This window comes from Lissotriton vulgaris, chromosome 6, assembly GCF_964263255.1.
Source record: "Lissotriton vulgaris chromosome 6, aLisVul1.2, whole genome shotgun sequence".
Taxonomy (NCBI): Eukaryota; Metazoa; Chordata; class Amphibia; order Caudata; family Salamandridae; genus Lissotriton; species Lissotriton vulgaris.
The window spans coordinates 1,785,521,708-1,785,544,611 of NC_141694.1; positions in this window are offsets into that span (position 1 = coordinate 1,785,521,708).

Genomic DNA, 22,904 nt, shown 5'->3' on the forward strand with positions numbered 1-22,904 from the left:
TATGCAGATGTTGCTTGAGGCGATACAGCTGCCTAAAAGCATTGCAGTGGTGAAATGTGCTGCACATAAAAATGGAGATTATTACATTACTGAAGGCAATAGATTCGCAGATGCGATTGACTAGAAGTAAGGGTCCCTACTTAGTCAAAGGTACTTACCTCTGCCAATTAGAGACCCCCAATTCTAACATTGTTGGACAGCGGTGTGGATTTTGAACTAATATTTGCACTTAACCTCCAGTGATTTTGTGTACCCCACTAATCTAGTTTAGTAGCCACAGATTGCACCTATTTTTTTTTCTGGTGAAACCTATTTTTGGAAAGCCTAGGAAGCATTATGTCTCAGAATGGAGTAGGCGAAGATGTGGAACTGCAATTTGAAGTTAAAGAGTTGCTCACATACAAAAAGGAGCAACTGAAGCAGTTCTGCAAGCAGCTTGGATGCCCAGTGAAGAGCAGTTCAAACAAAGAAGAGCTTCAGAAAGCTCTAAGGGCCTGGTGGGAGGCCAAACATGTTGATTCAGAGGATGTTACTGGAGAGAGGGATGCACAGGAAATTGGTTTTGAATCCCAGGATTTACCAGTGAATATGCCAGCTTCTAGGGCTGGCAGCAACCATTCCAGTAGGGTTTTTTCTCCAGAGGAGCTGGAGGAAAATCAGAGGGCTAGGGCCCATGAGATTGAGCTTTTTAAACGCAAGGTTCAAGCAGAAGAGAGAAAGTAGCGCCTTGACAGTGAGAAGAAGGTGGAGGAGAGAAGGAGTGCTCTCGCTTTGGAGGAGAAGAAACTCCAGTTAGCTCATGAGTTGAGTCTGAGGGAGCTGGACATTAAAGCTAAGCAAGTGGAGTCCAGTTCTAATGGTGGCAGCGCACAGCCAGTGCAGGCGGGAAAGGTATACATACCCAAAGATCTGGTGCAGAATTATCAGAGGGGTGAGGATATCTATGCATGGTTTAGATCCTATGAGCTTGCCTTGAAGATTAATGAAGTGCCTGAGAAGAGTTGGGGGGCAGGTTTGTGGAAGCATTTTGAGGCCTCTGGGAGGGATGTCTTGGCACCCTTAGAAGCATCAGGTACCTTAACCTACCCCGCTACGAAAGAGGCTTTATGCCTCAGGTATGGGCTTACTCCAGAACAGTACCACCAGAAGTTTAGGAACTTCAAGAAACTTGAATCTAGTACCTGGGTGGAGTGTGTGAGCATGTACACGCGTGCACTGGAAGGTTGGATAAAGGGCAGCAAAGTAACTGATTATGTTGGGTTGTGTCACTTGATTAGTTGGGAGCACTTGAGTAGTCTATGTGTTCCAGAGCTGCACCAGCATCTTTTAGACAGCAAGTTAACTGATCCCAGTGAGCTTGCTAAGGAGGCGGACCGCTGGACTAGCACCAGGGTCCACAAGGGGGTGGTAAGTACCCCAGCCAAACGTGGACAGGGTCCCCAGCAGAAGAGTGGGGGGGACAAGGGTAATCAAAAGGAGTTCTCTAAAGGGCCCCAAAATAGTTCCCAGGAAAAAGAGTCCCAACCCCCCAAGCCTAAGAAGTCCTGGCCCCATAAGGACAAACAGGACAACAGATCTCAGCCTACCTGCTATGCATGTAGGGAGGTGGGGCACATCGCCCCTAAATGTCCCAACAAACTCCAGCACCCACTGGTGCTCCAACCCCAGGGTTAGCCAGTGTAGCTTTGGGAGGGGATTTGATTTCCAGTGGGGAGGAGGGGTTAGCAGTGATGACCCTTGTCTCTTGAGGAGACCAAGAGATGGCCCAGGAAACCTTGCTGCCCCTTAACACTAAAAAATACGGGCAGAAGGTGACAATCAATGGAAAAAAGATAGAGGCTCTGAGAGACACAGGTCAGCATGACATCTGTAAGGTGTCAGTGGGTGTCTGAGGAGCAGATCATTCCCAATGTACTCCGTCCTGTGGTGGCAGCTGACAGTTCAATGCGCCTCTGCAAGTTGGCACGTGTTCCCTTTGAATGGGGAGGAGTCTCTGGTATTTTGGGAGTGGTTGTCTGTGATGCCTTGCCTGTAGACTGTCTATTAGGTAACGACCTGGAGAGCTCTCCGTGGAAAGATGTAGAGCACAGAACTCATTTGGAAATGTTGGGCTTGCCTGCGTGGATCTGTGTGACCACACGTGCTATGGCAGCCAGTAGGGGTGAATCAGCAGAACTGGAGCCTGAAACAATGGCCCAGGGACCTGCCAGGAGAGGAAGGGGCAGAGGGCGCGGGAAACCAGCCCCCGCCGTTCCCACGGTCCAGGAGGAAGCAGAACCTGAGAAGGATGCCCTGGAACCTACAGGGGAACAGGTGGCCGAACTGGGGGAATTGCCTGAGCTGACCCATTGGCAGCAAGAGGGTGGTCACTCCAGGGAGGAATTCTGCCAGGCTCAGAAGGAGTGCCCTTCTCTCATTGGTGTGCGGCAACAGGCTGCAGACCAGGCAGCAGGCCTAGGGTCCAAGGAACATTTGGTTTACTGGGAGGATGATTTACTTTATAGTGAGCCTAAGTTCGCTGAGCCCGGTGCAGCCTTTGTGCTGGTGGTACCCGAGCGTTTCAGGAACTTCCTACTGAGTCTGGCTCATGACGTGCCTCTCGCAGGTCATCTGGGGGAAGACAAGACCTATCACAGGCTTGTCACCCACTTGTACTGGCCCCAGATGAAGAAGCACGTTGGTGCCTTTTGTAAGTCTTGCCAAACTTGTCAGGCCAGTGGCAAGAGCAGAGGGAAGTGCGTGGCACGTCTCCAACCCTTTCCTGTGGTGAGTACCCCTTTTGAGCGAGTGGGCATCGACATTGTGGGGCCCCTGGACCCCAAGACCGCCTTAGGCAACAGGTTTATCCTGGTCTTGGTGGACCATGCTACCCAGTACCCAGAAGCAATTCCTCTCAGGACAGTCACAGCCCCCATGGTGGGCCGTGCCTTAATGGGGATCTTTTCCCGAGTGGGGTCCCCCAGAGAGGTGGTCTCCGACCGGGGTACAAACTTCATCTCTAGGTACATGAAGTCTCTGTGGGAGGAGTGTGGGGTGACATACAAGTTCACCACTCCTTACCATCCTCAAGGAAATGGGTTGGTTGAAAGATTCAACCACACCCTAAAAGGCATGATTATGGGCCTAGAAGAACCCATGAGGCGGAAGTGGGATGTCTTGTTACCATGCCTGTTGTTTGCTTACAGGGAGGTGCCTCAGAAATCCTTAGGGTTCAGTCCCTTTGAATTACTGTATGGCCACCCTGTCAGAGGACCTCTCACTCTGGTGAAGGAGGGGTGGGAGAAATCCTGTGGGAAACCCCCAGGATGTTTCAAGCTATGTGCTGGCCATCCGCAACCAGACCAAGTGCTTCAGGAAGCTCGCTCAAGAGAACCTGGAGGCTAGCCAGGAGGAAATGAAAAGATGGTAGAACCAGAACACCACTCTGGTTGAGTTCCACCCTGGTCAGTAAGTGTGGGTGATGGCGCCGGTGGAGCCTTGTGCGCTCCGTGACAAGTGGACCGGGCCATATGAGGTGGTAGAGCGCAAGAGCGAAGTTACCTACCTGGTTAACATGAAGACTCCCAGGCAGCCCCTGAGAGTGTTGCACGTGAACCACCTCAAACCTCACTTTGAGAGGTCTGAAGTGACTATGCTCATGGCTACAGATGCTGGAGGGGAAGAGGATAGTGATCCACTCCCTGACCTCCTGGCAACCAAGGAGCAAGACTGGTCAGTGGATGGTGTGGTCCTCTCGCCCACCCTGACCCCAGAGCAGCAGAGGGACTGTCACCAGGTCTTGGGTCAGTTCGCCTCCCTGTTCTCCCTGACCCCAGGTGTCATCAACTGGTGCGTCTACAATGTGGACACTTGAGATAGTCTGCCTGTGAAACAAAAATTTTAGAGGGTGGCTGACAAGGTCAGAGCTAGCATCAAAGAAGAATTTTCCAAGATGTTGGCGCTAGGGGTAATTGAGCCCTCCAGCAGCCCCTGGGCTAGCCCTGTGGTCTTAGTGTCTAAGAAAGCTGCTACGCCCGGTGGCCCTCCAGAACTCCGTTTCTGCGTGGATAACCATGGGCTCAATGCGGTCACCAAGACTGACGCACACCCCATCGCCAGAGCTGATGAGCTTGTGGATCGGTTGGGAGCTGCCCAGTACCTCAGCACATTTGATTTGACTTTGGGGTACTGGCAGATTGCCTTAACAGAGGGGGCCAAGGAGAGGTCAGCATTTTCAACGCCAGAGGGGCACTTCCAGGTCAGCGTCATGCCCTTTGGGTTGAAAAATGCCCCTGCGACATTTCAGAGACTGGTCAACCAGGTATTAGCAGGGCTGGAGCAATTCAGCGCTGCATACCTGGATGACATTGCTGTGTTCAGCTCCACTTGGGAGGAACACCTGCAACACCTCTGTGAAGTGTTGAAGGCCCTGCAGAAGGCAGGCCTCACTATCAAGGACAGTAAGTGCCAGATAGGGCAGGGATCAGTAGTGTACTTGGGACACCAGGTGAGAAGCGGCCAGGTGGCGCCCCTACAGGCAAAGATTAATACCATTCTGGTTTGGGAACCCCCCAAGACCCAGACAGAGGTGAGAGCCTTTCTAGGTCTCACCGGGTATTACAGACGGTTTGTCAAGGGTTATGGCACCATTGTTGCCCCTTTGACCGAACTAACATCTAGAAATCAGCCCAGGAAAATGAATTGGACCGAGGCCTGTCAAACTGCTTTTGATGCCCTAAAAACTGCCATGTGCACAGCACCGGTGCTTAAGGCACCTGACTTTTCCTGTGAGTTCATTGTGCAGACAGACGCTTCAGAGCAAGGCACAGGAGAAATACTCTCACAGATCAACGACGAGGGCAGAGACCAACCTGTAGCTTTCATTAGTAGGAGGCTACTCCCCAGGGAACAGAGATGGAGTGCAATTGAAAGGGAAGCTTTTGCTGTGGTCTGAGCTCTGAAGAAGCTGAGGCCCTACCTGTTTGGAACTCACTTCCGTGTTCAGACTGACCACAGATCCCTCAGATGGTTAATGCAGATGAGGGGTGAGAACCCAAAACTGTTGAGGTGGTCCATTTCCCTACAGGGGATGGACTTTACGGTGGAGCACCGCCCTGGTACAGAACCCGCCAATGCTGATGGTCTGTCCAGATTCTTCCGCCTTAGTGAAGAGGACTCCCAAGAGGTTCAATCAATCAATCAAAGACATTCATAGAGCGCACTACTTACCCGGAGGGTCTCAAGGCGCTTGGGGGGGGGGGTGCTGCTACTGCTCGAACAGCCAGGTCTTGAGCTTCTTCCTGAAGGAGAGATGGTCTTGGGTCGGCGCAGGTCGGTCGGGAGGGAGTTCCAGGTCTTGGCGGGAAGGACCTTCCTCCTGTTGTCGTTCTTCGGATGCGGGGGACGGCAGCGAGGGCGTGACTGGCTGATCGGAGGTGGCGTTTGGGAGCGTAGAAGTTGATGCGGTTGTTGAGGTAGCTCGGGCCTTGATCGTGTAGGGCTTTGTGTGCGTGGGTGAGGAGACGGAAGGTGATTCTTTTGTTGACGGGGAGCCAATGCAGGTCTCTCAGATGTCCGGAGATGTGGCTGTGTCGTGGGATGTTGAGGATGAGTCTGGCTGAGGTGTTCTGGATCCGCTGGAGTCTCTTCTGGAGCTTGGCGGTGGTTCCGGCGTAGATGGCGTTGCCGTAGTCCAGTCGGCTGGTGACGAGGGCCTGGGTGACCGTCTTCCTGGTCTCGGTGGGGATCCACCGGAAGATCTTCCGTAGCATGCGCAGGATGTTGAAGCACGACGAGGAGACGGCGTTGACTTGTCTGGTCATGGAGAGGGAGGAGTCCAGGATGAAGCCCAGGTTGCGTGCGTGGTCTGTCGGTTTGGGTGCGGTGCCCAGGGCGGGTGGCCACCAGGAGTCATCCCAGGCGGAGTGCGAGGAGCCCAGGATGAGGACTTCCGTCTTGTCTGAGTTCAGTTTCAGGCGGCTGGTCGTCATCCACTCGGCTACATCTTTCATCCCTTCGTGAAGGTTGGCTCTGGCGGCGGCGGGGTCGTTGGTCAGGGAGAGGATCAGCTGGGTGTCGTCGGCGTAGGAGATGATGTTGAGGTTGTGTTGGCGTGCGATGGCCGCGAGGGGGCTCATGTAGACGTTGAAGAGGGTGGGGCTCAGCGAGGATCCTTGAGGGACGCCGCAGATGACTTCGGTGGCCTCTGACTTGTAGGGTGGTAGACGGACTCTCTGTGTTCTTCCGTCGAGGAAGGAGATGATCCATTCCAGTGCCTTCTCCTGGATTCCGACGTTGCTGAGGCGCTGCACTAGGGTGCGGTGGAAGACAGTGTTGAATGCCGCGGAGAGGTCTAGGAGGATGAGGGCCGCTGTTTCTCCGTTGTCCATCAGGGCTCGGATGTCATCGGTGGCAGCGATGAGGGCGGTCTCGGTGCTGTGGTTGGCTCGGAAGCCAGACTGTGAGGGGTCGAGGGATCCATTTGTCTCGAGGAAGGCGGCCAGCTGTTTGTTGACGGTCTTCTCGATGACTTTGGCTGGAAACGGGAGGAGCGAGATGGGGCGGTAATTCTTGAGTTTGGTGGGGTCCGCTGTTGGTTTCTTTAGTAGAGCGCTGAGTTCGGCGTGCTTCCAGCTCTCCGGGAAGGTGGCGGTGTCGAAGGAGGTGTTGATGATGTCCCGCAGATGGGGTGCGATGACAGCGTCGGCCTTGTTGAAGACGTGGTGAGGGCAGGGGTCGGTCGGAGATCCGGAGTGGATGGAGTTCATCATGCGGACGGTGTCTTCGGTGCTGATCGGAGTCCAGGCGCGGAGGGGGTTGGTGGGGGGCGTTGCTGCGGTCGTGGCGTGCGTCGGTTGAGTGATGAAGCTGTTGTGTATGTCCGCGATCTTGTTGTGGAAGTAGGAGGCGAGGGAGTTGCAGAGGTCTTGCGATGGGGTGATGTCGTTGTTTCCGGCGTTGGGGTTGGAGAGCTCTTTCACGATGTTGAAGAGTTCCTTGCAGTTGTGTGCGTTGTTGTCCAGCCGGTCCTTGAATGCAGTTTTCTTGGTGGCGCGGATCAGTTGGTGGTGCTTCCAGGTGGCAAGCTTGAGAATGGTCATGTTGTCCGGTGTTGGTTCCCTTCTCCAGACTTTCTCGAGGGCTCGGCAGTTCTTCTTGGAGCTCTTGAGGTCGTCGGTGAACCATGGGGCTTTCTTGCTGCCGGGTCTGCTGGGCGGGGTCCTCAGTGGGGCGAGTTCGTCCGCGCAGTTGCTGATCCACTTTGTGAGGTTGTCGGCGGCCTGGCTGGGGTTCGCTGAGCTGGCGGGAGGGTGCTGGCTCAGGGAAGTGGCGAGCTGGTCGGCTGTGATTTTGTTCCAGCTTCTTCGGGCAACCTGTTGCTGGTGGTGGTGGATCGTCGTTCTCCCCACTTTCAGCTGGAGGGGACACGTGTTAGACCTGACACCCTTGGCGTGGTTTTCCCCTATCTTTTTGCCTCTGCCTTCTGTATTTTTGATGCTGTGCTGTATTTCGTTTCTGCTGGTTTAGATGCTTTGGACACTCTGCCACTGCTGAGCAGTTCCAGAGTGTAAGTGTTCCCTATGTAAATTATCATATTGATTGGATATGCCTGATTGGCATATTTGTATCACTATGAAGTCCCTAGTAAAGTGCACTGTGTGTGCCAGGGCTGGTGATGACAGATGCTACTAGTGGGCCTGCAGCGCTGATTGCGCCACCCACATAAGTAGCCCTAAAATGATGTCTCAGGCCTGCCACCGCAGTGCCTTTGTGCAGTCAGTGAACTGCCATGTCCTCCTAGCCAGTGTCCCCACTGGCTGGACCTAACCCTTCCCTTTATACACACATTGGTCACACCTATGGAAGGCTCAAGGTACCCCCCTGGGCAGGGTGCAGTGTATAGGAAAGGTAGAGCATGTACTAGTGCAGGTAACATGCTCTGTTAGTGAGCAGCAGCCATTTTGTGTGCACATTGCTGCAAGGTTATCTTGCTCCATAGACTAACATGGGGGAGGCTGGTCCCAATGGATACCAGCCTATCTTCCCATAGGAACAAGATGGGACATAACTGATTGATATCCCTGAACTCAGAATTTAATAACACATCTTTTAGGAAAGGTTGTTTTTAAATTCTGTGTAAGAGAACAGTACTTTTAGAAAGTGGCTGTTCTCTTGTCTAACCTTTCTGTGTGCCTGGGCCTGCTTGTGGATTGACTGTCTGGTGTGAGGGTGACAGGAGCTGGGGAGCCCCCAAGAGGTTGTCTGAGTCAGCCCGTGGTTGAATGACTGCATCTGCAACTAGAGTGGTGGGAGGAGATAGCACCTGGGAGTGAATAGGGCTGTGCCTGCCACAACGCTGGCTCCACCTCCTGCTGGGCGACTGTCACCTCTGCCCCTCACACTGAAAAAAAGGAAGAAGCCAGGAAGCCCAAGTGCTCCAGCAACACCCAGAACTGGTTTAGACCGGGCTCAGGGCCCACTTGCACAAAGACTTCAAAGACTTTTAGGGGTATAAGAGAAGGACCCCTGACAACAGAAAATCAGATTCTACAATCAAGAGGAACCTCTGACAGAAGAAGGACCGCTGAAGGAACTGAAGGAAGATTGCCTTGCTGTGTGCTCCAAGGGCTGACCTTTTCTGCTGTCCATCTGAAGCTGAGGAGAAGAGGGACTTTGTTGTGTGCTGTGACCCTGCCTGCTTGACCTACAAAGACTTTGCTGTGTGCTGTGTCTTCTAACTGAATCTCCAAGGGCCTGAGAATAGCTGGCCTCCTGTCCTGGAACCCACTGTTAAAAGGTTCCCAAGCATTTCCAAGCTGCTGTAAAGATCGTGTGGTGCCTTGCCCTCAGCGCATGTTTCTGATTGCTGGCCGTGGGAGAAGATCGATGTGCTCATCGGCACATAATCAGGGGTGACCGGAGGATCGTGTTGCCTCCCTGCGTGAAGAACCACCTTCCACGAACTGGCGGCCTTGTGGGCGGTCTAGTGACGACCTGTGGCCCTAAAATCACTTGCCGCCGTTTCATCGCCACTGCCCGGGGCCAGAAACACCCTAAGAAGGTTGCCGTCTCTTGCCGGGGCCGCGAAAACGGAGATGGAAGCCACCCGCTCCCATTGGCCAAGGGGAACGAGCCCCCTCAGTGAACGCCGTGCTGGGATTGGCCCAGCGGCGTCGCGTCATCATCAAGGCTGCGTCCTGATTGGCTGCCAACTTCTGCATCAACAAGGGCTTGTCCCGGGAGCCGCACTGCCATTGGCTTACTCCCGAGCGTCTGCAGGGGCTCGTCTGGAGAGCCACGACCTCATTGATCTGTGACCCGGGAGCCTCGCCGAAAGACGCCGGAGGTGAAAGAGTGACCCGTCCGTGCCGGGGGAGCCACAAGCAACGTGAGTGTTTACCGCCCCCCGGCCTGCCGTCCCAGAATCGAAGTGCCAGGTTAGCTCCCCGCTGCTCGCTGGATTGTCAAGAGCGGGCGGAGAGCTGCTGGGACCAGCCGGGGCATTGTGGAAGGCTCCTCTCCCGCCGAGGCTGCCCATAACGGAGCAATACGGTGAGGCGCCCTAGCAGGGCTGGCGCAGGGTTAACGAAGATCTGATTTTGGGCCCATAACACAGCAGCATCATTTTATGATGCTAATTTTGAGAGACTAGAGACCATTTTTCTAAATAGAGACCTACCTACTACCTAAGTGTAGCCATCAAGATTACGTGCAACCTTTGATTAAGAGCAATCATCTTTTAACTGTTTATTTTACTGCTACAACTAGATAAAGTTATATTTTTATATATACTCACCTGTGTGGTCTCAGTTTGTAGTGGATTTGGGGTCATTGCTTGTGTTGAGTGCATATATTATACACATTGCCTTGGGGATAAGCCTGTCTGCTCATGCCAAGCTACCTAGGGGGTGAGCAGGGGTTATCTACAGTGTGTATTCCTTCACCCTGACTAGAAGTAAGGGTCCCTACTTGGTCAAAGGTACTTACCTCTGCCAATTAGAGACCCCCAATTCTAACACCTGGTGATTGGCTTCATCATTTGGGTATCCTTTTGTAATGGCTGACATTCTTGCTCCATAGATATTAGAGCTCTAGGATGTCAAAAGGTATAGTCACCAAGATGAGCAGTATGTAAATAGTGGAGTGTATGGGACAGAAATAAAAGTGCAGTGCGAAAACAGTGAAGTGAAAAATAAAATTCATGTGTAGACAGACTGTAAATTTTATTAATGTCTGCTACGATCAAAAGTAAAAAACAGTGTTAAGGACCAGTTTTAACAAATAGCCCTCTTTGACAGAAGTGGTCAACATGTTTCAGCACTCAACGGTAAAGATAAACCATGTGCTTTCATCAGGACCTTTATATATAATAAAGCTACTGCTGTAAGTGTAAGCTAAACAAAAGTTTTTTAGCAAACCAGAAAAGGATACAAAGTGAGTCAAATTTCTCACAATCCAGAATTCCTCGTAGGCTCACAAGTGATCTGAAAAAATAATTGAAGTGACACAATGTGCAATAGATTCTTAGGATAGAGTCTTCCCATTCAATCTCTATTTAATGTGTGGTAACAGGTTAAACCATCACTCTCACGCCCAAAAAATTAGCTATAACCTTACCTCGTGAGCATGGAGGACAAGGCCTCACCCCACCTGGCAACAGCTCAGGAGAAAGGAGGCACCGCTCTAAAAGGAAAAGTACACCAAACTAAAATTCCTGCGGTGTAACATATAACCTTCAACATTAAAAACAGACCAAAATACCAAAGGTATTAGGTAGAGCACTCCTAGCTCATGTACCTCCCAACTCTCTCATGCTGGACAACACTATCTCTCCTTGAGGGTATTTACTGTGGTGTCCATACATAAAACAAAACATTTCTCCACAGACTATAGCGACAAGTGTCGTGATGGTGACCATAAACCTCATAAAGGTGTCTTAAAAAAACAAAGGTCATGCACAATCACAGCCCTCAGCTCGCAGCTACTAAGCTACTAAGATGGTACTTGAGTTATGATTAAAGTGCTAATCATAAAGTCCGCCTATTCAGAAACAACAGAGAAAGTCGCGATACTTTGATGACCAAGTTAGCCGTTCGCGGGGGTATGTACAACCGACCACTAAATCACAACCAATGATCAAGTTAGCAGTTAGTAGAGGTATGTACAACCAGAGGCTAAATCACAACCTCTTCCTCTTAAAAATATTATAGTTTGACCCCCTTTAAGATACTCTGTAATTACACCCAGAATATCACAACTCGCATTCAGAATAAGGATAAGGTCAAAGATGTCAGCCGTTGAGTGCTGAAACATGTTGACCACTTCTGTCAAGGACGGCTATTTGTTAAAACTGGTCCTTAACACTGTTTTTAACTTTGGATCGTAGCAGACATTAATAAAATTTACAGTCTGTCCACGCATCAATTTTATTTTTCACTTCACTGTTTTCACACTGCACTTTTATTTCTGTCCCATCCACTCCACTATTTACATACTGCTCATCTTGGTGACTACACCTTTTGACATCCTAGAGCTCTAATATCTATGGAGCAAGAATGTCAGCCTTTACAAAAGGATACCCAGATGATGAAGCCAATCACCAGGCATGGTGAGTGATGGGAATCCATACATATAAACCGTATGTTATTCTTTTGAATCGTGGGCTTTGTTGAGTTTTTCCTCTTATTTCTCTACCTCTTAGATACTGGGATATATTCTGTATTTAGGTATCCTACCATCACCTTCATTTGATGTATGGAATGACATGTAGTGTTATAGCTAGTTTATTTTACCAAACTGGGAAATTAGAATATTACTATTCTGAAGTTGATGAAATTTTTGCTAAAGTTCCTGTAGTACATAGAATGAACAAAGTGAAAACTGCTAAAGTTTTGCACTATTTACAATATAACAGCCACCCTCCACTAAGGGCAAGGATACCACACATTCACCACCCGGGGTCTGGAAATTGACTTTGCCTTCTTTGCTGGTTTATAAACAGAGGTGGCAGCAACTCGCAAAACCCTGACAGGTACCTGTTGTACTTTACAGGCCCTCTCCAAAGCAGTTATCCACTTGTGGATGTGATCCCCTACCTTATAGGGGGGCACAACTTTACTCAGGTTTCTATGGTCATGAGACCTTTCCTTATCTTTAGGAATTATGCTGCCACCAGTGGACTCTAGTCCACACAATTTTCTCTCTCTCTAAAGAGCAAGGGTCTCTTTTGCAAGGGCAATTTTTTGCCTCTTGATCCTAAGCTTGGATTCCCTCATCCTAGCCTTATGCTCTCTTCTCTCAGGGGAAGTCATTCTCCCTAGAGCTGAGGCATGGGACCCTATTGAGTCAGCAGAATGATTGGAATCACTGGAAAGTGATCATCCCCTTCTGCACCCAGTGTTAGGCCTACCTGGGGGTATGGTTTGAATTCTTCCATTCTCAGTTCCCAGTCGTCCTAGGTTAACCTGGTTCCGTTCTCTGACTTGCACCTGGTTGTAGTCCACTACAGCATCAAGATCTCCCTGGTTGTTACCAGTGGGATCATCTGCTGAGGGATGGTCCTCCTCTACACTCCCTGATGGACCTTGTATGGATGCTTAGTCCACATCATATTCCACTAATATATCTATCAGGTGCTTAGAGGTGGGGCTTTGTCCTTGTCTCGGTTTTCTGACTGTACATAAACTTCTCAACTCATGAAAAGTAAATGTGTCATACTTAGAAGGTGCCCTGGGAGGGTCAACTTCTGTGGGGAGAGGCACACTAGGCTCTCCTCCTAAGGACATTTTCTAGTGAGGTGTGGTGTGTGCACCTACCTACACTAAAGGTTATCTACTAGAACCTCTCTAGAGTTGTAGTCAGATTGTGCTAAGCCCTTTGCTCTACAACAACTAAGTTCAGTAGAACTTAATGTATTATAAGACTTGATTTATATGTACCTACTGGTAGCTTAATGTGATCTTTCAAATAATATTACAAGAATATATGGTAAAAATAAATCAAGCTCTTTTCCCACTGCTGCCACCAATGTGAGAAGTTAGCCTGGCATATGATGTCCACCTTGCACCAGTCTAAAGGACCCTTATTGACGGTGGTTGTAAAGTCAACCTTAGAGACAAGTTATCCTAGTGGTAGCATGGACCAGCAGTCTTAGGCTAAACTCCAACGAGCATATGAAGCTGTTTGTTTTACCAATTATAATCCCTTGAATACCAAATGAAAGGACACCACACAAGGTATATATCAAATATACATGTATTTATTTCTAACACAACCCCTCTGCCTTCTTTATGAGGTCAGAGATCGAAGTACATCACAAGTTACTTAAATAGCATACGATAAGTTGCGCAAATACAGTTTTGCCCTAGGGGGCTCACAAACCATATACTAAGTAAGTGGTATAAGAACCACTTCGGAAATAGGGAATAGGCCTAGGGCCTAGGGAATCGCTGGGGCTACACTAGACAACCAAAGCTTAGGAAGTAGGAGACCCAAGGGAGACGCGTGCAGTGTCTAAACACAGTCATGAGGTACCATTGACTAAGAATGGAGAACCTAAAAGTTACAAAGTTAAAGATTTAGGGCACTTCCGGATGGACTACGACAAAACCACTTTAGACTAGGACACTTGGATAGTCAATACCCACGGGAGCACTGGAGTACTCAAGTTACCTCACCCAGGGAAGCCGGGTGCATAGGTGTCTTTTGGTGTCGGGTTTCGTCGATGTTTCCTGTGGAGATCTGCGAAAAAGTGCTGCAGGCGACCAGAGGAAAAGTGTCCGGGTGGATCCAAGGGTGGATCTAGGAACTGAAGAACTTGAAAGCAGAGGGGACAGAGTCTAGCTCATTAGCCAGTGACCAGGAAGGAACCAGGAAGGAACCACTCGATGTCGAGGAGATTTCAGGTGAAGAGGTGAAGCTTGTTTCTGCAGCCACGAGGACCAGGAGGTATCGACGACAACCAGGAGCCGGATTCTAGATGTCCCACAAAGGATCTAGTTGACTGTGGCATCAGTATCCAGATTGGACCCAACAAGCCTTGGCAACCGCAACCCACACAGGAAGTGAAGATGGGCTTCGAGTCAGACCAGCAAGGTCTGGGGAGCTTCTTCTTTGCAGGAAAGCTGGAGTAATCCTGGAGCAACCAGGCTAGTGGTGTAAATTTAAAAAGAGGGCTAACTAGCCAGCAGGCTAGCAACCGGGAAGATGCGTCAAGCTGAAATGCAGGAGCAGGCCCCACGCGGCACTTATCAATCAATCAATCAATCATAAAAATGTGTATAGCGCGCTACTCACCCGTAAGGGTCTCAAGGCGCTGATGGGGGGGGTCTCTACTGCTTGAACAGCCAGGTCTTGAGTAATTTCCTGAAGGAGAGGTGATCCTGGGACAGCTGTAGGTGAGTGGGGAGGGAGTTCCATGTCTTGGCTGCCAGGTAGGAGAAGGATCTTCCACCGACGGTGGATTTACGAATTCTTGGGATGGAGGCGAGGCCGAGGCTGGCGGATCGGAGCTGGCGGGTGGGTGTGTAGAAGGTGAGGCAGCTGTTGAGGTACTTGGGGCCCAAGTCGTGGAGAGCCTTGTGTGCGTGGGTGAGGAGTCTGAACGTGATCCTCTTGTTGACGGGGAGCCAGTGCAGGTCTTTCAGGTGGGCGGAGATGTGGCTGCGGCGCGGGATGTCCAGGATGAGTCGTGCTGAGGCGTTTTGGATGCGCTGGAGTTTTTTCTGGAGTTTGGCCGTGGTTCCAGCATAGAGGGTGTTTCCATATACCAGACGGCTGGTGACGAGGGCCTGGGTGACCGTCTTCCTGGTTTCGGTGGGGATCCATCGGAAGATCTTTCGGAGCATGCCCAGGGTGTTGAAGCAGGATGATGAGACTGCGTTCACTTGCTTGGTCATCGCGAGGGAGGAGTCCAGGATGACGCCCAGGTTGCGTGCGTGGTCCATTAGTTTGGGTGCACTGCCCAGGACAGGCGGCCACCAGGAGGTCGTCCCAGGCGGAGGGCGGTGTTCCTAGGATGAGGACTTCCGTCTTGTCTGAGTTTAGTTTCAGGCGGATGTTCTTCATCCATTCGGCGACGTCTTTCATCCCTTTGTGCAGGCTGGTTCTGGCGGTGGCGGGGTCGTTGGTGAGGGAGAGGATCAGCTGGGGGTCGTTGGCGTAGGAGATGATGTTGAGTTTGTGTTTGCGTGCAAAGGCTGCGAGAGGGCTCATGTAGACGTTGAAGAGGGTTGGGCTGAGTGATGATCCTTGTGGTACGCCGCAGATGACTTCGGTGGCCTCGGATCTGAACGGGGGGAGGCGGGCTCTCTGGGTTCTTCTGGCGAGGAATGAGATGATCCACTCCAGTGCCTTCTCTTGGACTCCGATGTTGCTGAGGCGCTGCACTAGGGTGCGGTGGCAGACAGTGTTAAACGCTGCAGAGAGGTCCAGGAGGATGAGGGCAGCTGTTTCCCCATTGTCGAGCAAGGCTCTGATGTCGTCAATGGCTGCGATGAGGGCGGTCTCAGCGCTGTGGTTGGCTCGGAAACCACACTGCGAGGGGTCGAGGGATCCGTTCGTCTTGAGAAAGGCGGCAAGCTGTCTGTTGACGGTCTTCTCGATGACTTTGGTGGGAAAAGGGAGGAGCGAGATGGGGCGGTAGTTCTTGAGGTCGGTGGGGTCTGCTGTTGGTTTCTTCAGGAGGGCACTGAGCTCAGCGTGCTTCCAGATCTCGGGAAGGTGGCGGTGTTGAAGAAGGTATTGATGATGTCCCGGGGTTGGGGTGCGATGATGGAGTCGGCCTTGTTGAAGATGTATGTATGTGTGTTCCTATATAGCGCTCGACTTACCCTAGGGCATCTCTGCGCTTGCCTTGGGAACCTGTCCTGGCTTTTCCCTGTGAGATAACCCGTACTGGGCATCCCCAAGGTGAAAGCCAGGCATCCCGCCGCGAGGGGGCCGTAGTGGAGATTAAGCAAACTTAATGCCCAGAGTTGCAGAGTGTGAACCCGTGATTAGAGTGGGCACCAAAGCGAGAATTATCGAGTCCATGGACAATTGGGCTCAGGACCCTGCCGCGTCGAGAATTGAAACCTGGTCCCGGGTCTGACCTCTGCTTCAGGGCATGCCTCCTCTAACCAGTGAGCCACAGCGGCCTGAAACTAAACTCAGACAAGACGGAAGTCCTCATCCAGGGATCATCGCCCTCCGCCTGGGACGACTCCTGGTGGGGGCAGGGGTCGGTTGGTGATCCAGAGTGGATGGTGTTCATCGTGCGGGTGGTGTCCTCAGTGCTGATCGGGGTCCAGGCGCAGAGGGTGGTGGTGGGGGGCGTTGGTTCGGTGGTTGGGTGCGTGGTAGGTGCGCCGAAGCTGTTGTGTATATCGGCGATCTTGCGGTGGAAGATTGAGGCGAGTGAGTCCCAGAGGTCTTGCGAGGGGGTGATGTTGTTGTTTCTGGCGCTGGGGTTGGAGAGCTCTTTGACGATGCTGAAGAGTTCCTTGCTGTTGTGGGCGTTGTTGTCCAGTCGTTCTGTGAATGCTGTCTTCTTGGTGGTGCAGATCAGCTGGTGGTGTTTGCGGGTGGCAGGCTTGAGGGCAGTCATGTTATCTGTGGTCTTCTTGGAGATCTTGAGTTTGTCGGTGAACCAGGAGGTTTTCTTGCTGCCGGGTCTGCTGGGAGGGTTCTTCAGTGGTGCGAGGTCGTTTGCGCAGTTGGTGAGCCACTGTGTGAGGTTGCTGGCTGCTTCGTTAGGGTCCGTTGTCCTGGCGGGGGGGGGGGTTCTGGCGGAGGGAGGTGGTGAGCTGCTCGGTGGTGATCTTGCTCCAGCGCCTGCGAGGAATCTGTTGTGGGTGGTGGTGGGTCGTTGTTCTTCTGAAGCTGAAGTGGATGCAGCTGTGGTCAGTCCAGTGGAGTCTGGTGGAGTGGCTGAAGGAGATGTGCTTGCTGGAGGAGAAGACGGGGTCAAGCGTGTGGCCGGCGTAGTGGGTGGGGGTGTTCACCAGTTGCTTGAGTCCGAGGTTGGTGAGGTTGTCCAGCAGGGTGGTGGTGTTGCTGTCCTTGTTGTTCTCCAAGTGGAAGTTGAGGTCCCCTAGGAGGATGTAGTCTGTGGAGGTGAGGGCGTGTGGACTGACGAAGTCTGCGATATCTTCGCTGAATTGTGTCCGTGGTCCCGGGGGTCTGTAGATGAGGGTGCCTCTGAGGGTGGTCTTCGGATCGGTGTGTATCTGGAAGTGGAGTTGTTCGGCGGCGGTGAAGGTGTCGTCGGGGTTGGTCGTGATGTGGATGGTGTTCTTGTGTACGATGGCGATCCCCCCTCCAGTCTGGTTCGCACAGTCCTTCCGGGTGATCTTGTATCCGTCCGGGATGGGTATGGCGATGTCGGGCGCTGAGGAAGCGTTCATCCAGGTTTCTGTGAGGAAGGCGACGTCCGGTGATGTAGTGTTGAGCAGGTTCCAGAGTTCGACGGCGTGCCTGTGGACGGAGCGGGTGTTGAGCAAGATGCACTTGAGGTGGTTGCTGCTGGTTCTCGGCTTGTCGGGTGCGGTACAGGTCCGGAGGCAGGTGAATTTGCAGGTTTGGCAGGTGAAGGGTCCGTGGGTGCGTTTTGGGGTGGCTCGGTAGCAGGGGGCGTTCCGACTGGCGTTGAGTGCGTGGAGGGTGGCCGCGTCGTAGGTCCGTCTGGAGGGTTGGCGTCGATGTGGACCAGGGGTTCTGGCACTGGGCGCGGTCCAGGCGTGGACGGGCGTAGACGGACTTGCCTTTGGCGCACAATTGGCGTGCCCGCTGCGCGTGACCGTTGCGCGTGACCGTTGCGCGTACGCGCGGGCTCCATATAAGGTGAAGTGGGAGGGAGGAGCAGCTGGAAGGCGGGAACGGGGCGGCCAACGGGGACACAGAAATAAAAGGGGGCAGGGCCGCGAGGGAGCAGCGGCGGGAAGCGGGGAGCGGGGGGGCACAATAGGGGAACAATACCGGCGGAATCGCTGAGCCTACTGACAAAAGGAAACCCAACGAATCAAAACACTACTGTGAAACAGAAATGAAATACGAATGAAGGCACAGATGGGGAGGTAAAAAACGAAATACAATAAAGGCACAGAAGGGGGAAACACAAACAAATACAATGAGGCACAGATGGGGGCAGCAGCGGAAGGGAGAGCGAGCAGCAGCGAGGGGGCGCCTACAGCTGGTGGGCTGTGCGGCGTGGGGTGTCCTGAGGTCGGGACACCTCATGGGGTGTGGAGGGCTGAGCTTTGGTGCAAATGGCGCTTGGGTCTCGGGCTTCTAATACCCCAATGCACAACTGCAAGGGTACCTCGGGAGTTGAGCAATTAGCAAAATGCAGGAAGTCCAGGGTGTCTGGTCCCACGTCTCTCGTGTCCGCCACGGGTCTCAGCTTTGCTGTGGATGTGGATCCAAGTCGGAGAAGTCTGGAAGTCTAGTTCCTGAGTCGCTGAGTCTTCGGATTCCGGCAGGAGCGTCGACAAAGCAAACCGGCAAGTTACTGGTGGTGCCTGTTTGCACAGGGTGGTCACTCCTTGGAGATGTCTTCAGTCTTCTAGTCGATATAGAATGTCAAAGGTCCAAGAGTTTCATTACAAAGTTTCAGTCCAGGATAATCTAAAGTCTCTAGACACAGCTCCTATCTTTATACTGATTTTAGGGGCTGGATTACCTGCTAGGTCCCTCCTATGGGTGGACCTGTGTAGGGGGTGGTTACACCCCTTTCCCTTTTTTCCAGTTTCGTGCCAGAGCAGGGCTGGAGTGCCCCATCAACTGGTTTGAACCCGGCTATGCATGGAGCACCTTGTGTGCCCCAGGCAGTGTCTGTAAAAGCATCTTTCATTTCAACCCACCCTGCCCCAATACACTACAGACTGTCTCGGGAGGTGCTCCCTCAACAGGGAACCTATTGTCCAGGCCTCCCTTGCCAGAGTTTCGTCCAGCAGCAGGAGGTCAGACTCGGGTCTGTGGCAGCAGCATCCATTTTGTGATGCTGAGGCTCTGTTTAACTTTAACCGGGTAAAGCAGTAACTACATGTCCGCAGGGGGGGGGGGGTAGTATTCCAAAGTGTTTGTTGACACAACATACAACATGTTTTGGTAAAGCCAAACCAAAGTTAGCATTAACCGCGAGGATTATAATGCACTTAAGAGTATATGGTATGGCTATATCATGGAACAGCTATAAGGAGATGGTTCCGAAAGCTGCAGAGGGGCTCAGCTCCTGCTAGGGCAACCTCGCACATAAAACCAAGCACTCTGCCTCCAGGATTGTTAATGCCTGCCATAGGAGTGACTTATAGGTTACTATGTGTCTATATATAAGGTAGATATAGATATACTATATCTAAGTAAGACGTGATTACACCACCTTACCCAAGCTGAGTGATCAGCCTGTGGTGTCAGTTTAGATCGCCAGCCAGGGGTGGCATAATACATGCTCCTGGTTAGCCTTGAATGCACCTATGCCCTGGGTACCTAAGGTACACTATACAGGGGCTCACAAAGATGACCCAATACCCAATCAGGTATGTACCTAAAGTACATGGTATCAATTTAGAGAGAGAACAGCTGGGCTATGGGTCTGATTAGTAGGCCCGCAGCCACACTAAAGTCGAAAAACCAGAGAATCACAGCAAAAAGTGTGGGTGACCATAGGAAGCAGACCCTACTCTCCTACACAAAGCATGTGAATAACTGCGGAACCTACAGGGGGAAGGGGATGGGACAGAGAAGAGACAGTCACACTTTTCTACTCTGGTTCCTCTTCTGTTCTTCTCTTCGCCTGCTATCTTCTATTCTTGCAAGGTTGTGTTATTTGCATTTGTAACTGTAACAAATGTTTATGACATCAAATCACTTTTATGGTTTTAACATTGTCCTTCTTATTATGTTTAATTACTGAATTAAATACACCTAGCCGAGTTTCTGGTGACCTTTGCCTCTCTTCTTTCTTTCGGTATTGTATTTACTGCTTTGTCTGCAACTGTAAGAGTAATAGTTTGTCTTATTAGCAGGTCTTCGTTTATTTTGTGTTTAATTAATCCTTTCTCTTTCTTCCAGACTCTCACCTCTACTTGTACAGATGGCAGCTAATAGGAAGTTTAATATTCATAACTGGTAAGTACACTCTTCTTATTCCTTTTCTCTTGTCCTCTTTTAAATGATACTAAATGATACTATCTAAAATGATGACTCTTTACTCAAAGACTGTGCCTGTTAGCTTCTTATTTTGTCTTCTTCACAGACTAAATAAGGTAAGATATACTCAGGGAAGCTCTTCCTTATGGCTTTTCAATTTGGTAATAAACTCTCGAACAAAGCAACTTAAAGAAATACTGAATAACATCAGCGCTACAGTGCCGACTCTGCCTGAAAAACGTAGACGCTATTTATGTCTGACAACAATAGCGGACCTTGTCTCAAAAACGGGCATGCGCACGTTGAATTAACTTCCTGCTGCAAACTAGGCAATTCTCTCCACTAAATGAATACAGAATATTTATGCACTTGTGCTGGCTAACCTCCACTTAAACACTACTCTCCTCAAGTCTAGGTGCTCTTGGTTGCAAGAGAACATGCGCAAAACGCGGTTCCTGGCGACTACCTCAAGATACTGAAACAAAGCTAAGACTTACTGACATGCACATTACCAAACGCTTCTCCAATAAGCAGGTATCTGGAAAACTCGACCGGTGAAATGTCATGGGAAAGGCGCAACGAAGATTCCCTGACTAAACTTTCGCGCTGCAGACTTTTGAAGCTTCTTCCTCCTCAAATTCTCCAGGTGAAGTGCGCACTTCGGCGGGAGCTTCACCTGGACATTACAGATTGCCAGAACACTAGCCTGCTGACCCAATGGTTGCTCCAGGGCAACAATCTTGGATTTCCTCCGTACTCGAGTCCTATTTATGTAACAACCATTATTCCTTCTTGTTGGACCCCTCAACCTAATTAAACCCATGTAAAGACCCTTGGCATCAGAAGGCTGAGTGGTTCTGACAATGACAGGCTGACTAGTAGACCTCCCAACCTTTATCGTATACTGCATGTTACCTTTTACATGTGTGATACTTTAAATTACAATTGTAGGCCCCATTATTCTCTTCCTGTTGCCACTAATAATTGTTTGGGATTGGGTTGGGGGTACATAACTCTGCTATAGCGTACAATACAACACAGTGTCGCTGCGCAGGGACTGAATTCTCGCTTTTGTATTTTATGTGGATGCCAGAGTTCACCATTCCAGATTTTCATTGTATGTGGATGACTGTACTGATTGCAGAGTTTACCATTCCTGCACTGAACTTCTGAATGCATGCTCCTATGCCCATGTCCGCAAGGACTCCATTTTCGTCCAGTCGCATGCAACCATTGTCTCTTCGGGGCGCTACAGAGGAAAGCAAAGGGATAGAAATACTACCTTCCTTCCTACTTTCCTTTCCTCTTTCATCCTGTCCAAGGAACTCCAGTACCACCAGCCTACAAGCACCCAGGACTCTTTTCTCGCCCTTTCCCACTTGTGAATGCTTTGGTGAACTGATAGCGATTGCATTGTGTATTGAATGACGGATGGCTTCCTCTGCTTTTGCAAATGCTGCAGGCTGGCTGAAAGTGTGTGGTACTGTTCACTCTTCCTATTGTATCCCCTGGCATAAACCCAACAAGCAACCTTCTGTTTCACTGTGTTTAGTATACATGAACTGTTGGTAAAGCAACAAGGGCAAGCTGCTCTTTGCAGACAAACAAACAATCCGGGCATACCTTCTGTAATTTCTTGAGCAAGACTTACATAAAGATTTGCCAGCCAGCTCCACCAAAGGACTCCCTCAGCTCTATTATTTTTTTGCAAAAGCGGCAGCCACTGACTGCCAAATTACGGGATGTACAGTTTCCTTTAACCACTTCGCCGCTGGGGTAATTCCCCAGGTGTGCTGGGGCGAGGGGAGGTGCGCACAGCGCCCGGGTGCTCGTGAAGAGCTCAGCTCATCACGCAGCACATGGTACTGTGCTCATGACGAACTGAGCCCGTCACGGCCACACCCGTTTCCTTAGAACGCTCAGCACAGCGGGGGAATTAGCCCCGCGTGCGACCGTTGCGGCCGTTATGACGAGCTCAGCTCATCATGAGCACACGGCCACAGTGCCTCATGTCGAGCTGAGTTCATCATGAGCACCGTTGAGGTTAAACAAGACTTTTGACTTGAACATTTTGTCAACTTTGAAAGGGAAGAAAATAAGGCCCACCGAGTGGGAGTTGTTTTGGCTGGACCCTGCCAATACTCAAGGGTCAAACTACCACGATTGAAACACAGTTCTCAAGCCACTGGGCGCATCCATAGCCATGAGTACGATAATAAAAGCAACATTAGGCAATTCAAGAAGTATAATAAACAATGTGTCATACCACAATGTTGGTTTGATTCTGAAGCCATTGATTTTGGCTCTGCAATAACAGAGGATGCCTTGCTTCTGTACAAAATAGGTCATGAGAGATTTTATAAGATGTAGTTGCAATGTGGCAAATCTTGAATGTGGGTGAGTTCTCCCCTGCATTGGTCTCCCAGCTCTAACACTTACTGCAAGGGGCTATCCAGTAATTTACAACTTTCCTTGAAACCTTCACCCAGTTACAAGGAGACGTTATGCAGTGTTGAACTGCTTAGAAGTACCATCATAATCACAAGATTATTGTTAGGGATAAAACCTGAAAGGATTTGCCCAGCGCCTGCAAAGATTCAAGAGTCTTCTGAAATATTGTGATTGTCACTTTCTTTAGAAAGGCCAAAGCACCTTATTGGAAGTACATCAGTGCTGGTTTATGAGTTTCACATTTTAGCAGTATTAGCAGTTTATCTCTGTTTGTGTTTACCATCAATGGGTCTTTCATCTAAGACACTAAGCTTGTTTTCAGCCTACAGGCGGTTTTTGCTGTTGAG